Source organism: Myotis brandtii, unplaced genomic scaffold (genome assembly GCF_000412655.1).
Source record: "Myotis brandtii unplaced genomic scaffold, ASM41265v1 scaffold14, whole genome shotgun sequence".
In the NCBI taxonomy this organism is placed as follows: Eukaryota; Metazoa; Chordata; class Mammalia; order Chiroptera; family Vespertilionidae; genus Myotis; species Myotis brandtii.
The window spans coordinates 3,715,393-3,729,946 of NW_005354999.1; the positions used below are offsets into that span (position 1 = coordinate 3,715,393).

Sequence of the window (14,554 nt, forward strand, 5' to 3'; positions counted from 1 at the left end):
ATTTGAGTTTAGTCTCTCTTCCTATTGCAATGATCTTGATCCCTATTGTACCAACCTTAAATAAAGTCTTCTTTCCTTGTTTAACTTGTCCGTTGCACTTTGACATACAGTGAACTTAGAAACACACTAAAAGATAATCAACCTAAAACTATAGCCAACCGAAGGTCCAGGATAAGGCGAAACAGTTCTGCCTCAGTTCCATGTATTTATGCTCAGTGGTTAGAGGTTTTGAAAATACAGGCAGAAAACATATTCTCTCTCCTTGAAATCTACATGAACAGAATGAGTCTTTGAGGAATGTTCCACTGGGCTAAAGTCTAGGCCAAAGGATGTTTAAAAAGGTGTAAAAATAAAAATTATAGAGGGCAGAATGATTAGCTATGCAAACTGAAAGGGAATATGGAATCTTGAGATGAGCATGGAGGATGGAGCTAATTATGGCCCTGTACATTGAAGGAGATGAGTTAATTTTTTCAGAGGTAAGATGGAAAATTAGATTATATAGACAACAAATCTTTTTTTATGATGTTGATTTTCCGTTGGACTTTCCCCCCCGAGCCTTCCAACCAGTGAAGATAATTGAATAGGGTATTTCAATGATTCTTATATGCCAACTTTGCTTTCAAAAACAAAGTGGGTCAAAAATGCCAATGTAGCATTCTATTTAATGCAAAGATGGGAAATAACACAAGCAATTATCTGACAAATGGCAACTGTTTAAACTGCAGGGCACTAAACTAGTATCTTAGCAGGGGTGTCATTATCTATAGGCCATTAAAAGTTTGTTTCTTTATTATTTCATTTTTATTGGCGTAGGTTTTAAAAAGGGAAAGATAAACTCCCCAACGGAAGGCTTCATTACTTTCACTACATGAATGTTGCTCTACTACTAAAAGCTATCATGTTATTTGATTAAAGTTCTCAAAAGATTAGCCCCAACTTTTTATTATTATTTGCATTTAGAGATAAGAGAACTATCTGAATGTGTGTGTATGTTGCATGTGTAATGGTAAAAGCTAATAGAACTTTTATGTCGACGTTGCCTTTGTTAAAAATTATTTTTACAATTCATACAAATGATCAGTTCACGAAAATGTCAATATTCTTGCTAAGCTTTGGATGTAATTAGCATTTCAGGACAGATCACCCTTTATGCACAGAATTCTGTTTGTCCATATGGAAGTGGGTAGGTAAATAGGGCTAATTGAAATGAAATGGCAAAGTAGATGAGGTTACCTTTCATTTCTCCTATTTGCTTCTTCTTTTTTTTACTTCTAAATACCATGCCTCTATTTCATTTCAGGTATTCCATACGCTGCTAATTGTAATCCAGTCTACCTTGGAGAGAAAAGGTAATGACTTGTGAGTTCATAAATACCAAGTGATGTACTTACCTCATTATTTTCTTTGACATGACAATGACACATGTAGAACAAAATATGTATACTTGGGATCTTGACTTCATTAAGACATTTTGCAAGTTGTCTCTGATGTATTTGTGGATTAGTTATAAAAATATAAGCTAGATGCCAGTACCCCTAGATAGATTAATAAAAAGAAGTCTTGATCTGTAGTGTGCCTATTAATGAACTATTGTCAACAAGAAGAAAAAATTCTAGTTATGTAAGGTGTAGCTCTATCCTCATTCCTCCAAATTATTTTTTAAAAATAACACATTTAATGCATATATAGAAAAATTTAACTTAAAAAAAATATGATGTGCAGCCTGGAGGGAAAGTGACCCTATTGTGCACAGTGGCCGTAGGATCCATTTAAAAATGATCAAACTGCAATATTGTGTTAGAACTAAGAAGATTACTTTTATAGAAGAAGAAAGATCCTTCACTTACAGTCTCAAACTATACAAGGGTGGGGACAGACCTGGCATAGAACTTGCTTTTGTATGGAACTGAGGTTTGAGCTGGGGGTACATTTGATATGAATGATCTGTCTGATGTTGTCATAGGGGCTAGTACCACACTGGCTAAATCTATAATAATAAAAGCGTAATATGCTAATTAGACCAGACAGCCGAATGACCTTCCAGACGTCATTCTGGGTGAAGCTGCTGCCTTGGGGACTGAGGCAGAGGTGGTTAGGGGTGATCAGGCAGGCAGGTGAGAAGTTAGGGGCGATCAGGCAGGCAGGTAGGGGAGCATTTAGTGGCAATCAGGCAGGCAGGCAGAGTGGTTAGGGGTGATCAGGCAGACAGGTAAAGTGGTTAGGGGTGATGAGGCAGGCAGGAGCCAGCGGTCCTGGATCTTGAGGGGTCCCAGATTGTGAGAGGGTGCAGGCTGGGCTGAGGGACCACCCTCCCCCCTCCCCCTGCACAAATTTCATGCACTGGGCTTCTAGTTAATAAATAAATAGAAATGTAGTTCAGAAAAGAAGTCATCTTCCTTTTTTTCTTCTGACTTTCAAACAACACTTTCCTGGTTGCTTTTAGCCTCAGGGTCACAGTTTAGGAGGAACAGGCACAAATTGAGGACATTTAAAGGGAATGACTGGGAAGATGGTTTGATGCCCTAGATTCTATGGGCCTCACCCCCATAACAAAGAAACAGAATTTCCGGAGGATGAGGCTCAGAAATTAGGATTTTAAAAAGATTCCCAGGTGATTCTAATGTGCAGCCAAGGTTGAGACCCATTGCCCTAGAAGAACTTAGGGGGCATTGGAGATATATCATTTAGTGAAATGAAGTGTGGGCATGAGTATGTCTGTGTGTCTGTGTGGACCCGGGGTGAATATGAAATGGGTGTATTGGAAGATTTGCATATTCCATTTAGATTCAACAATTATAATTAGGATCAAAGAGTGTATTCTCAATGAGAAATTCTTTTCTTTTCTTTTTTTTTTAATAAACTAGAAGACGTTTCTGAAGAGCTGCTTTAGGATGGAATGCAGTTCCTCATACTGGAGGTATCTGCAGATCTCCTCATGATACCGATTTCACATTTCCAATTAGGGTTGGTGTTTTTTAGTAAGAAGTCAATGTTATTTTTCACTTTAAACCCCTTTTCTCAGATTCTTCTCTGTACCTCTATAAGAAAGCAAGCTGATGGCAACAGCTTGTTTTAAGAATGGTCTTTTGTTAATAGAGGTGTTGACTGTCTTCTGTAAAAGTTGCCAAAATTGTCTTGCTATAGTTATTATTAGGTATTTAATTACAAGTTCCATTTGTCTTTTGTTTAATAGCCTCATTTTACCTCCTCTGTGATTATAGTTGTTATGACTAGCCAGATAATTCCAAATATGTGTATAGGAAGTAAAAATTTAAACAAGTCATGAAAAAATCTGTCTGATGGTTCTTTCATGTTTTTGTCTTGACTTTCAAGCTTACAACTCCAGGAGCTGTTCATAATTTCATCTACAGTTAGGATAATCTTTTGATTGGATAATGTTCATGGCTCACTATGGCTTTGAAGTGTCAGATTTTCAACTTCAATTGTGATATGGGGAAGAGCCCACACTTCTACTCAGATTTTTGCCATGAAAATAGGACTAATTGAAATAAACTGGCCAGTGTGGCTCAGTTGGTTGAGCATCTTTTCATGCACCCAGAGGTTGAAGTTGATTCTCAGTCCGGGCTGGTGAAGAATGGTTGAGCTCAGTGTGGCTCAGTTGGTTGAGCATCTTTCCATGCACCCAGAGGTTGAAGTTGATTCTCAGTCCGGGCACATGCTCTGGTTTGGGGCTTGATCTCAGTAGGGACTGTGCAGGAGGCAACCAATTGATGTCTTCTCTCTAAAAAATCAATAAAAACATATTTTTAAAAATCAATAATCCATTGATACCAACATAAAGTTTGAAAGTTTGATATACAGTAGAATGCAAAATTTAAGGAAATGTGAACACTAGTTGAAAGTTAGTGAGAAATGATCAAATTCTGCCTTTTATGTCTCTGTCATTTGTCTCATGCTGCCTCTATCCAGACTTGAATAAAACAAGCTCATTCTGAAACTGTCTTGATTTTAGGTCCCAACTTTCCAGGGCACACAGCTAGCAGCTTCTTTCCATTTATAGCCGCAGATCGCTTACTGCTTCTTCCAGGCTGTGAGGTGGCGGAGGCCAGGCCTTCTCAGGTGTTAGCATTCCTGAGCAGCTGCTGGAAGTTCTCTTCTGTCTTCCTGAGAGAACTCATATTTACTGACTTTTCTCTTTCATACAATAGAAGGAGGAAGAAACAGTTGCAGAGATTGTTCTTCTGTGTGAATTCTCTTATGATTTTCATCACCACAATCACCAGCTTCCCTGCAGTTTCATTTCTCTGTTCCTTTACCTTAGTTAGTGTGTTACTGCTAATTTAGAAACAAAGATGTGGCTTCCTCATTCAACGTGGCTCTGCTGGTTCCCTTTGTAATGGCTCTAAAAGGTTTCCAGATCATTTACAAACCCGTGTCTTGCTTTCTGTTACAGTCCAAGCTTATTATTACATAAATTTTACTGCATATTTAAACATAACATCATTTGTGGTTTTAAAAGAGATGTAGTAAAATGAGTTTGAAAATAGGAACCTGCAGTTTTGCAGGCATGTGGACTCACTACCTGAATGACTTAACTGATTATTTCACTTTTAAAATAAACTTTACTAGAGTTAGTTTAGCTTGATTTATGAGGTGTGTAACTGAGTGTTAGTTTTTTAGGGAGCTCAATCCCCATGGAGTTCATAATCAACCTAAGAGAGGCAGGTGAGTATTTATTGACTTTTAGGTATTCATAAGATAGAATTGCTATTCTTTAAATTCACCTCTGTTAGACTGACTCACCGAAATATTCTAAATTCTCCATTCCCTTGAAAACACATACTAACTTATGGCCAGGACATGATAAGTGCTCAGAACTAGTAGATTATTATTATGTTTGTTGTTGTTGTTGTTTTTACCAAGCCTGTATGAATGTCCATTTTCTTGCCAAGAATGACTTGTTGGTTCTCAAACTTACTTATGACAGTTGCATATATTTTTATAATTACATTATAAGTAAATATTACAGAACTAATGACATTGAATGTGGATAAGAATAGGATATTATTTCTATGAAGAGTAAGTTGAATATTTTGGACAGATGATAAAGATAAATAAAAAATAAACCTGTTGAATTATGTATGGGCAAGACAACTATGAAAGATTGGGGAGATCTTAAATTTCCAAAAGGTTTTACACTCAAATGGATTATTATAGGAGTGTTTAGGTTTTCATTGTATTTCAATAAAATGCATACTGGGACTTGTGGGATACTGCAAGGAAAATATTTTAGGATTTCAACAAACAGATTTATACTTAAAGGACTAGTTCTATAGCAATATATTGAAAAATGTATATGTTTTTAGATATAGTAAAGGGATTTGTTTCCTTTTAAAAACTAACTTTTAAAATTAATTTAGTAAATATTAGCTTTGCTTATATCTGTTAAGATGACTTTTTAAAAAGTTTTTTTAAATTTATTTTTAATTTATTGATTTAAAGAGAGAGCAAGGGGATGAGGGTGAAGAGAGAGAGGAGGGAGAGACACTGATTTGTTGTTTCACTTATTCATGCATTCATTGGTTACTTCTTGAATGTGCCCTGATTGGATTGAACCTACACTCTTGGCATATCTGGAGGACACTCTACCTGGCCAGGACCCAAAGAACTTTTACAACCATAAGTAACAAAACCAATAATTATTTTGGTTCAGAAATTGCCAAAGCCATGAAATAACACATATGCATGAAAAAACTCTTTGAGATAAAATTTATTCCTATTAATAGGCTGGTTGTAAGTTACTGTTAAGGCTTTGGTTTGTATTTTTTCAAAGTCTTTGCATAATAATGACCTCCTGTGGAATACAGAGGGATTTCTTCAGCAGTTGTGGGAGGACAATGGTCTGTTCCACAGGAATGCTGACCCTTTCAAGTTTAAAGTGAAGTCACTTTATTGGGGGGGGGGTGATTCTCCCTCAACATAAACCAGATACTTAACTCCTAGATTATTAACTCTTCAAGTGCAGACTCTTTCTTGTTTCTGCAGTGGCCAGAGTGCTAAACTGGGAGTCAGGAGAATTCACAAGTTTAAGCGTTATTAGCTTGACTTTCTCAATGTCACAACTGTAAGTTCAACCAAGTGGGCAACAACTTCCTGTTCTATATGACAGTCTTGCTTTGGGGTTAAGTGAGACGATGCAATGAACATTGCTGCATAAGAAATAAAGTCCTGTGTACAATGGACACACATTATCTGCGGTGGCTGGGGCACAGTGGATATTTAATGACCTTTGTCCAAACACAGCAGCGAGAATGCTTCTTTACTGTGTTCTGTTGACATATATTACAGGAACTGCAGAGTACTGTAAGGGAATTTGAACATTAATTCATTTCATCCATAGCCCACTTCTCCATTTCAGTCCTGTGGGCACAGTAGTGATCTCTGTATAGAGGCAAAAGGAAGAAAAATACTCTGAGTAGCAATGATACATGAGGAAATCTGTTGCCTATTAACTGTGTAAATTTTCATTTTGTCACTTGAAGTTTAAGAGTTCTTTTCATCTTATTTACTGACAGTTTTATCAAAACTACCTAAAAGAGTATTAATAATCACAATGGATTCTAATTCTATAAAGTTATCCATTATAACTGGATGGATGACAAAGTTTTACTTCAAATGGTAATAGAACTCTGGCTGGTGTGGCTCAGTGGTAGAGCCTCAGCCTGTGCACCAAAGGGTCACGGGTTTGATTCCCAGTCAAGGGCACGTACCTGGCTTTCAAGTTCATTTCCTGACATTGGGCTCTAGTTGGGGTGCATTCGGGTGGCAACCAATCCATGTGTCTCACATTGCTGTTTTGCTCTCTTTCTCTTCTTCTCTCCCTCTCTCGCTCCCTCCCTTCTACTTTCTTAAAAAAAAAATCAATGGAAAAACATTCTTGGGTGAGAATTAACCAAAAGTAAGTAAATAAATAAATAAATAAATAAATAAATAACAGAACATATGTTATCTGATGTGATATTCCCCCCTCACTCCCCCCCCACCCCAGGGCACACATTGGTTATTGCTTAGGACTCTTAGCTTTGTTTGTTTCATCTTTGATAAATTGTGAAATTCTGGTATACATAAATGTATATATTATACTATGCCTTTCTTCTTTTTAGCCACCCAGCCATGTCCAGACTCATAATAGTTTTAAGAACTCCCTTCCCCTTTCAACACCCACTTATAAACTAAATTCATAGTTAGTTCAGTGTCTCTTGGCCACCCAGGGCTGACCCACTAGGAAGACAAGTTTTTCCATAACTGTTAACTTTGGCATTATTTTTTGATCAAGTTTTCAAAGCTACCATGACATACGCTTACAATTTACATTAAGCCATAATTTCTGGCTTCTACTTGTATAATATAAAGGAAATAATCAGCTTTCTAACAGCAGCAAGGTTACTATGGACTTTTATATTAGAAATACTCAATTATTTTGTAATTATCTTTTAATCTACTGCTATTTATTGTTACTGCATTTCTTGTTTCAAAAACAGGAGGCCAAAAGCAAAAGGGAAAAGAATATTAAAGGGCCAAGTAATATCACACAAAAGATACATTAAAGCATAATTAAAGCACTTTAGTTAATAGTACATATTAAAAGCCCAATTTTAGCTTTTTTCACTCACGTTTCACAGAACCCCATTGTGATCATTATTTTGAGGCCAGTTCACAGGTGAAGTGTTTCCATCGTGATCAGTGTGCATGGGACGTGGTTCAGCTGTGTCACCCACACAAACCCGTTCCTTTTCAAGAACCTGACCATGAAGAAAAGGCCCAGGCAGCCTTTCAGTCCCAACGACGGCACATAAGCGAAGAAGATGCTGGTGTAGAATGTGACCATCCAGGCCAAGTTCACCTACTTCTTCTGCCAGATTAAAAATAGAAAATATACCAATGGAGGTAGAGAGGCAGCAGGGCAGGGGGTCAAATCAGGAAGAAATATTTGTATGGGTGGTTGTATGGCATGTACTTTTTTTTCTATTTCCCAAGCTCCATAGAGAGGATCTTTCTCAAGGCAAAGGAGAAGGGGTGCATGTTGGTGTCTGGGTCTTTGCGGAAGCAGTGGGGCTTGGCAAGGTGTGGGGAGTTCATGTGGTTTAACTGACAAGGGCCCCTTTCAGGTGATCAATCACAAAATGAAGTAGCAGGAGGTTCCCCATAGAGGCGCTGAAGACTGACATCATGCTGCAGGCAGCCTTGACCTGGGCCTGAACTGCGCTGAGCAGCACTGCACAGAGGAAGAAGGGCATGAAGGATGTCCCCCAAACCCAAAGCGTGTCCCATGCGGCAACATCCAGCAGCAAGGAGCGCAGCAGGAACAGCAGGAAGAAGACACGGTTGGCCTTCGTAAGCCCATTCTGTTCCACCATGGCCCTAAGCTCTGGGCATTCATCGGTCAGCTCTTCATTATCAGCGGGCTCAAAGCTGGGCTGCTCCAGAAGCTAAAGAAATTCTCTCTGGAGTCCTCCTAGTTTCAAGGAATTCCCACAAATAATTTTCCACGGAAAATGAGTAGCTCACTGTAAACAAGAACTAACCACACAAGTAACAAAGCACACAACATGTGGGAACCTGCAGAAAAAAAAACAGAAGAAAAAAATTCTTTTTAAAAAAAAATGTATTTTATTGGTTTTTTTTACAGAGAGGAAGGGAGAGGGATAGAGAGTTAGAAAAATCGATGAGAGAGAAATATCGATCAGCTGCCTCCTGCACACCTCCCACTGGGGATGTGCCCGAAACCAAGGTACATGCCCTTGACCGGAATCGAACCCAGGACCCCTCGTTCCGCAGGCCGACGCTCCATCCACTGAGCCAAACCAGTTAGGGTGAGAAACAAATTCTTTAAATTAATTAGATGATTAGAAATTGAGTGATTAAAGAAAAAAAGGAATTTTCAGCAACCGTGTTTAAGTAACAGATAAGATTGAAAACATCTTTAGGGAACAGAGAATTGTAAAAAAAGATCTAACAAACTTGAAAAAGAACCATATAGATAATCCACAAATGCTTTGAATTTCTTAATTTATATGGCATTGTATTCTTTGTTTTTCTTTTAATGGTGTCAAAGTGAGGTCATTATTGTATTAATCAGGGTTCTCAAGAGAAATAGAATCAATAAGGTGTGTGTGTGGAGGGAGAGAGTTTGAGAGATTGATTTATTTTAAGGAAGAGTCTCGTGATTATGGAGGCTGCCAGGTCCCAAATCAGCAGGGTAGGTGGGCAGACCTGGAGACCCAGGTAAAGCTGATGTTGCAGCTCAAGTCCAAAGACAACGTGCAGGCAGAGTTTCCTCTCCCTTGAGGGGAGTCTGTCTTTTTTCTCGTAAGGCCTTTAACTGATTGGATGAGGTTTACCCACATTATGAAGGGTAATCTGCTTTACTCAAGAGTATACAGATTTAAATGTTAATCTCATCTAAAAAGTACCTAGACAGCAACATCCAGACTAGTATCTAATAAAACATCTGGGTTCCATGGCCTCCCTAAGTTGACACATAAAATTAGCCATCACAAAGATGTTTCTTTCTCATTCTGAACATTTTTGCCTTTCCAGAAGTATTCTGCAAGCTCTGAAAGTATTTGTCTTTTAAAGAGAACATTCCTGAACATTTTACTTATGCTAATTTTAGTAATAGAATCCCTCTTTGTAGAAGACTATGTTTTTTCTGATTTTTGTGTGAGGAAGGCTATATATTTTAAAGCCTGATCTTCAGTATGGTCTATTTTACTCATTTTCCTGTATTTTCTACTTCTGAAGTCTGAAAAATTGCCTTGTGACATGTTGGTTAGGATTTCTGGGCAGCATGGTTTTTCAGTGTCACATTGACCTTTGATCCACTAGCCCAGAAATGTCTACCTTCTTTTCGAAATTAGCATACTACAAGGAAAGCAGAATTTAGAGTCGTGTTTTGAGGGTGGTGCTTATAGCACCATTGGTTGGATCATAAACCTAAGGAGGTAATAAACGTGGCTTCTCCTGTGTGTGTCATTTTTCTTCGTTTGCAACGCTAGCTCCCGAGAACTCCTGCCTTTGTACACAAATGTGAGTTGGTGACATAGTAGCCCGTTAGGTAGTTTCAGTACAGAAAACCAATGCAGATCACCCACCGCATTGTGGGTGAGCATTTTGTTGCTGCATAGCATTTCACGGAAATTCTTTTTTTATTTACTTCCATTTCTCTGACTCCTTTTGTACTTGAAAACAGCACCAAAAATGGGAAATCCTGAGGAAAATCTTTTTTGCCACCAAGGACATTTCTACATGTTGTGTTCTACAGAAAGGAGTTTTTTTTTAAAAATATATTTTATTGATTTTTTACAAAGAAGAAGGGAGAGGGATAGAGAGTTAGAAACATCGATGAGAGGATGAGAGAGATCAATCAGCTGCCTCCTGCACTCCCCCCAGTGGGGATGTGCCCACAACCAAGGTACATGCCCTTGACCGGAATCGAACCTGGGACCCTTGAGTCCGCAGGCCAACGCTCTATCCACTGAGCCAAACCGGTTCGAGAAAGGAGTTTTTACCCAATAGTCTTATTTCCACAAAGGCAACATTCTTTATGTAACCTTTTCTGAGTAGATGGGTATGGTTTGTTTTCATACCTTCCCTGTCAATGACTGCTCTAGTATCCCAGCGAGTCAACGGCATTTCCTGTAACTTTTCTTTTCTTAGGACCTGCTAGTTGAAAGTGACAATCATACATCTTTGATGGCTGCTAAATCTCTATGCTTTTTTTTTTTTCCTGACAAGGGGCAAATGGAATATGTTTTTCTATTAATTTGACAGCCTCTGTGTGTGAAAGTTTCCTTCCTCCCTCCCTCCCTCCCTCCCTCCCTCCCTCCCTTCCTTCCTTCCTTCCTTCCTTCCTTTTTCCAGTCATATCACTCATCATAGCCACAAAAAGGCACATGAGACAGGCGGGGAGAAAGGAGTAGGTGAGATACACTTCATTGGTACTGCACACTACAGCCAATCCAGAGAAGCCATGACACCAAAGATAGATGCTGCCACAGCCACGGATATTTGTGGTCATTTTAGACAGTGACTGCTTTGTTTTGGAGAGCTGTCCTGTGTGTGGCAGGATGTTCAGCAGTATCACTGGCCTCTATTCAGTAGATCCACCCCATTGTGATAATCAAAATGTTTCTGGATATTGCCAAATATTCCCAGTGGGAGGTGGGAAGGGGGATAAATGCCACAGACTGAGAACCACTACTCTAACTCACGGCCACAAATCCTGGTGTTATGAAAGGCTGGGGAGAGAGACACCAGGCCTCAGGAATTACAGTCAACACGACTTTAGTGGGCTGGGCTAAAGTAAGGTGGCTTCTACAGTGTCCTTTCAGCCTATCTTGGGATGTCTTTTGTGCTAACAGATTTCTCCTGTGGTTTTATGTTTCCTGTGACGAGAAGCAGGATTTTCTCACAATAGAAATTGAAGTAACAAAGGCTACTGGTTTTGAGAGTTCCTCCTTATTTAATGGTCAATTAAAGAGCCACTACAGAGGGGACGTGCAAGTTGACCAATTTTAGAGCTGGGTTGCCTAGGTTGGAAGCCCAGCTTTCTAATGCCAGGCTTGGTGATCTTGGCAAATCACTTACCTTTTTCAGGCCTCAGTTTTCAACCAATAACACAGGGATAACAATAGAATCTATTTAAGGAGTTGTGAGATTTAAATGAGATAATATGTGTAAAGTGCTTAGAACAGTACTTAGTACATTGCAACATTGGATAAAGAACAAAGGAGACAAAAGTAAGGTTCTTTTGCTAGCAAAAAATGGATGCATAAGTTGATTAGGAATTTTGTAGTCTGTAGTAACATCATTAGCATAGCACATGTTTTTTTTTTACAATTATTGATTTAATGTTACTGTTATAATAAGGAACATTACAAACGAAGCTGGGTATACCTTAAGTGAAACCATGACTCTTAAAAACATCACAAAGTGCCCTGGCCAATGTGGCTCAGTTGGTTGAGTATCATCCCATGCACCAAGAGGTCACCAGTTTGATTCCTGGTCAGAGCACATGCCTGGGTTGCAGGCTCGATCCCCAGTAGGGGGTGTGCAGGAGGCAGCTGATCAGTGGTTCTCATTGATATGTCTCTCTATTTCTCTGCCTCTCCTTTCCTCTCTCTTTTTAAAGTCAATAAAAACATTAAAAAACAACAAAAAAAAACACAATACATCAAAAGTAAGGACTTCCAGTTTCCCAAAGTAAAAAGTTTGGCCCATAAATAGATGTTAGTCCTACCTTCAAATGCTATTAGAGAGGAATTTGATTGAAACTCTGTCTTTACTCACCACAACCATCAACCATATATCCCATCTTAATCTAATCCCAGATATGACAAATATTTACTAGGCCCCTTTCTTTTAATTAATTAGGAGTATCTGGCCAGCACATGTAAGCCAAAAGAGCCTGAGCATCCATATGGGGCTTTGCTGTAAAATTCCAGCATCAGAAGCTGATATTACTTACTCCTATATGTTCTACATTTTCCTAGTAGGACATTTATCCCAATAAAAGAGTATTTGTATTCTCCCTGTATGGTGGCCCACAATAGGACTATGTTCCCTGGAGAGGACCAAAGCGAGATAAATACAAAGACTTAACTAACAGTCACCCAACTCCTCTGAGTATGCTTAGCTTGTTTTTAGACAGTGCTAGACATATCTAGAAAAATTTAGCCATAACCTGAAGTACCATCTAACTGCAGCAATATAATATTTTTGTGGTTTAGATAAAAAAGGTAGGCGGCAGGTTTTTATTATTCCCTGCTATTGTGAGGACAGATACTTGGGATTCATAGACATGGCAACTTTGCAGCTGGATGTCTGTTTTAAACATGAGTTCACACTGAGTTCCATTCCTTGTTGTCTTAAAGAAGTTATCCTTCCAAAAAACAACACAAAATACAAAACACTGTGTTAAACCAGACATGCAGTAAACATTATGTGGAAATTATTTTTTTTAACAACAGTAAGAGTGAGAAATTTGGTGGGGGCCATTTCTGGTGCATGTTCTATCTCTTCTACCAGTTGTGCATGTATCCAGGAAGTTATGGGTTTACTGGAAAATGGGAGAAGGCCAGTAATTGTCACTCATTCATGGCTACCCCTCAAACAATTGTCAAGGTGGATAGTTTCCCTACAGCCATGCCTGGTGGGGCACAGGGACCTCACTAAGCCCAGGGCTTTGCTGTGTATTTCCAGCATCAGAATCTGATGATATTTACTCTTCTGTGTTCTACATTTTTCTGTTAGGATTTTTATCCCAACAGAAGAATATTTTTATTATCCTTGTATGTAGTACCCTGCTGTTAATTATTATAAAGGCTTTATCATTCACATTTTTATAGCTCTAACTACCTGTGTTCCTAATTTGTTACCAAAGGTTTATCCTCTTTCAGTACAGCCTGTGAAAATGCCATTCTTACCACCAGTGACCAGATAGGGCTCTGCTGTCTCTTAAAAGTCCGCTCTTGGCTTTGCGTCCCCTCTCCTTGGCACTGGCAGCAAGAGGTCGTTATTGATAGGCTTGGCTTTTTGGCAGGAAAAGAGCAGCTTTCAGACTAAGTAATACCTGACAAAAATCTACCCACTGTGCTAAAGCCATTTCTTTCTGATGCTTCCAGCATCAGGCCATGGGAACCTTTGTAGCTGCAGCAGCCCAGGGTTTAATTGCTCCGTGTGTTCTCTGGATGATATGCAAGTGAATGGGATGAAGCTGAATGAAGAAAATCAGGGTTTTGATCTCTTTGTTTTGCAAGGAGACATGAATGACAGATGCCCACGTTTTTCTAATTCTTCTTTTTGCAGTATTTTAGTCCTTTTCCTCTGAAAAATTTTTTTCGACTTTTAAAATCTTTCATGTATTTTTCCCAAGAGTACAGCCTTGACTATTTCCTTCACTTAAAAGAGTGTGAAGAAGTTATGTTTGTTTCATCTCTTGCAGGACTGCATTGCAATGGATGTTGAGACAGACTGCTGTTTAAATCTTAATTCACACTCCTTGCAGTGGAATGGGAGAACTCACTGAGTTCAAGTTTAAATGAATAATGAGAGATGATCGATTTAACACGCAGTATACCAGCAAAAGCTGCAGCAAAGAAAGGACATTCCACTTGTACTAGAATAACTTTATTTGAACGTATTATTTATTTATTTATTTATTTATATTATGTTGTTAACCGTCAGTAATTAAAGAAGACACATCCTACAGAAATTCTATTTATGCTCACTGAATTGATCCCTTCAGAATCAACGAGAAACAAATTTAGTTGGCACATCTTCAATTTGTATTAATCTTGGCTTTATCCCCTTTCTCTGAAAAGAATGAAATATCATTGTCAGAATATGCAGAAAACTGGCATCGTTAAAAAGTGAAACCTAACTCTCATTTCAAAATATTTGTAGTTTCCATTTGAACCACTGAGTGAGAATCAAAATTTTTTTTAAGGCAACTATAAATACTTGAAAAACTTCAGTCTCAATAGATTGAGTTTTCTTAGATGATATGGTTATTTTGGATTTAGATTTA

General features: G+C 38.5%; 1 pseudogene; it reads right to left on the bottom strand.

Moving 5' to 3' along the window:
* Positions 1–7,678: 7,678 nt before the first annotated feature.
* LOC102259458 lies at positions 7,679–13,445 on the bottom strand (annotated as a pseudogene).
* Between the last annotated feature and the right edge of the window lie 1,109 nt (positions 13,446–14,554).